Source organism: Setaria italica, chromosome VIII, assembly GCF_000263155.2.
Source record: "Setaria italica strain Yugu1 chromosome VIII, Setaria_italica_v2.0, whole genome shotgun sequence".
Lineage (NCBI taxonomy): Eukaryota > Viridiplantae > Streptophyta > Magnoliopsida > Poales > Poaceae > Setaria > Setaria italica.
The window spans coordinates 17,167,390-17,170,929 of record NC_028457.1 but is presented as its reverse complement, the minus strand read 5'-3'; the positions used below and the strand labels follow the sequence as shown (position 1 = coordinate 17,170,929).

The window sequence follows — 3,540 nt, the reverse complement described above, 5'->3', positions numbered from 1 at the left end:
TTTTTTTTTGGAAATAAAGTATATTGCAATGGAAGCATTTTTTGTGGCAATAATTAGTTTTGCAACGGAAACATGTTTGATGACTGATCCTATGGCAACACAATTGCTTTTGTGGCAATAACTTATATTGCCACAGAAACATGTTTGGTGGTGATAATTCAGTTTGCATTTATAAATGCAATATATCATTTTATTTCCAAATAGGTTAATAATGCCTAAATAAATTATCCATGACATTGCATTGGCAATCAATTCTTTGCTTCACCAAAAAGAAACTGAGTACTTCATTCAACAATGCCTTGATAAAGAAACACAGACAAAGTGACAATATTATACAATTATTTCTAAATTTTTTCACAAACAACTAAAACCTACACTTCATTGCCCGTTCTGGTGCCTCTCTCCATCGCAGCTTCACTTCTCCCTTGAAAAGTTACATCACAAGGTTGTTTCAAATATAAACTTGCAGCTTTCTTCACCTACAACTTTCAGATTTGAGCTTCACTTCTCCCTGAAAAAGTTACATCACCAGGTTGTTTTATATTTGAACTTGCAGCTTTCTTCACCTACAACTTTCAGATTTGACCCAGCAGACGCTCCAGTTTCGCCTCCAACTCAGTATGCTTTATCTTCATCTCGTCTTGGTCCCTTGCATGTTCTGTTTCCTGCAGTTTCTTTGACATGTCATCCATTTGTGATCGAAGCTCGGCAATTAAATTCGGAATAGTCTAACGACCATATCAATGATCAGAATATGGTCACAATCAGAACAGCAAAGATTATTAAAGGACAAGCTAATTACTGTAACAAGTAGAAAGGCAAAACAGTAAAAGCAAGATTTAATAACTACTATAGATAAAGGCTAAAGGACACAAACATACTAATCCTAGAGCTCAAATGGAAAACATGCTGAAGCATACAAGCTGATGGTTCATCGTATCAGTCATGGATGATTGAAACAGTGAGCTCAATAAAATCAATGATTATCCAATATTATTACAGCTGTATGACAGTGACCCTCCAAACATTCTAAGCTGAGCTTCCTCGATGCAATGCTACTGGTGGCCAATCAAAACAGCAACAAAGACATAAACTAGCTGCTGCTCTCCACCGAAAGAACTGCAGGAATGGTAATACAGGCAGCTACAGAGCTAGGCAATTAATGAGTCCAAGTTCCTATAAACCAATGAGCTGTAGCAGGGGAATTATAAAGCTACTACAACACTGATCCTCACCAGATGCTGCTGCTCATCGAGCCAATCAATCTCTGAACAAACCTAAGGGCATGTACAACAGTTTAAACAGCAACTGTCTATTTGATTTGCCATGTCAAACACAGACAACTAAAAAGACAGTTTGTACAGTGAGCCGTCTATTTAGCTATCTGCGAACTATTTAATTGATTCTTAAAAATGGTGATCAAATGTACACTTGATCTTTGTAGCCATTTCGGTGCTTAATTGAGAGAATGCATGATAGCAGTTTCCGCATTCATTCACACAAGATAGCAGTTCACAAAAATAAAGAGTTCAACTAACACGAGATAGCAGTTCACAAAAATCTTTCACCATGAGAAGACTGACCGACAGATAATTATGTAGCATTCAAAGACTTACCAAGCTAACAGAAATCATATTACCAAGCTAACGGAAATCATATTGCCTCAGTTGTAATCTGAAAATAATTTCTTCTTCAAACACTTCATTGTATTTGCATGCTCCAACTTACTTCATCGGACACTTCAATTGCGAGAAGGCGGTTTTAGGACTTTTATCCCTGCAAAAATTTACATGCATAGGGAAACTTTCAATTGCTTGAATTCTTGACACTGAATGACTGAATAATAAATAAATTAACACAAGTTGCAGAAACAACAAGATTCACACAAGCATGTTTATCCATGTGTTAGCAGAAAAATGCAGTTGATGCCATCAGCTCAGATAAAATTAGATGTAATAGTTCTAACAACTAAAAAAATCTGACAGCGGTAGAGCAGAGATATCCAGCCTCCAGGTGTTGCAATTTCTAACATACAGGCCTCAATTGCAATTTCACCACCTGTACATGTTCAGTAGTACTGACCCCAACTGAAAGCGATCATCAAGACTCAAGCTGCCCTGCCACCAACTTTCTTTACCCATGAATTAGACATCACCCCTGATACAATCAAATCATGCAGTCCAATAGTCCACACACCATACACATGACTACTTCCAAACAACAAATTCCTTGAAAATGCAATACATTACTCTCTCTCTTTTCCTATCTTCTTTTTTTCAATTAAACTGTTGCAGATAAGAATATTCAGACATTCAGTCGTATAACCTTTTAAAATGGCACAGCCAACCTAAGCAGCAGGCAGGTCTTATTAACAGGAATATCACCACTTTGCTAACGTTCTGAAGATTAACTTGACATCAGAAGTTCCAGCTGTCAACTACCCATTCAAATTCTCATAGGCTGTTATTTTAAAGATTCATTAGAAGGCATAAGGCTGTTATTTAGCATTTTGTACCTAGCAGAAGATGCATTAAAAACAGAACAAATAAGACATGCCCCATGGTCTCCTCTTTCTGACAGAGGTAGAGCAGAGAAGGATCTAACACTAAACAGCAAGAAGAATCTAACAAATCTACTGAGCAACTATCACTGCATCCAACAGGTAATATACTTGATAATTTTTTTTCAACCATGACCTAACAGACATAGCTAAGGACAATGAAGAAACGATTCAAGATAGCAGGCAAAACGAACTGAAGGACATATGGTTCTTTAGATGAAGATGATAGCAGGCCAAACCAACTTGAGCAGATCCGGTGCCGCTACCGCTGCTTCTCCGCTTGCCAATCATGGAAACGCACTCAGCCGATCACCAGCGCCGCGATGGCGGCGGATCAAGGTGAGGGCGATGGGCCTGGGCGTCGGATCGAGGCAAATCAATCAGTTGGGTACTAGAGGAAAATGATTAGGGTTAGATTAGAGTTACCATCACATAGCGGCCGTGCGGATCCAGATGCCATAGCCCGCCGCCGCAGTGACGGTATGATCCACCGCCGTTCGCACTGCGGGTCACGCCTCCACCAGCGGACGGAAGAGCGAGAGATGGAGGCAGCTCTTGGGGAAGAGCAAGAGGCGCGCGGGGTGGCTGGTTTGAGGGGTGGTGATGGGATGAGGAGAGGAGCGCGGCAGCGGATCATAGGTGGGGTTAGGGAGGGTGGTGGCGGATCTAGGGAAGAGCGAGGTCCAAGGAGGTGGAGTCGTGGAGAAGATAGAGGAGAGGCGCGGTTAAGGAGAAAAAGAGATAAGATTGTTTGGCGGGGCATTTTCAATTTCGGTGGGGAGTTTGGTTGCCAAAAATTTAAGCCATATAGCGAAACATGCTCTATTTCTCAAAATGGTATAAATTATTTGAAGATTATTTAAAAATTTATAATAATTTTGAAAATTGGACATACGTAGGTAAAGACATGTTGTACATTCAAAATAAATTACAGGAGCAAAATAATTCATATTTTGTGTGAAATGGAAAAGGCAAATTAA

At 39.7% G+C, this 3,540-nt stretch overlaps 1 long non-coding RNA gene across 2 annotated transcripts; it reads right to left on the bottom strand.

Moving 5' to 3' along the window:
• Positions 1 to 214: 214 nt before the first annotated feature.
• Positions 215 to 3,245, bottom strand: LOC111258189. Of its 2 annotated transcripts, XR_002678802.1 has the most exons (4): positions 2,987 to 3,245; positions 2,800 to 2,914; positions 1,617 to 1,776; positions 215 to 665 (listed from the first exon to the last, which is right to left on the bottom strand). It is a non-coding gene; the product is annotated as an uncharacterized LOC111258189 (long non-coding RNA). The 2 variants fall into 2 exon arrangements; XR_002678801.1 differs by having other exon boundaries at positions 1,617 to 2,914.
• Positions 3,246 to 3,540: the final 295 nt, after the last annotated feature.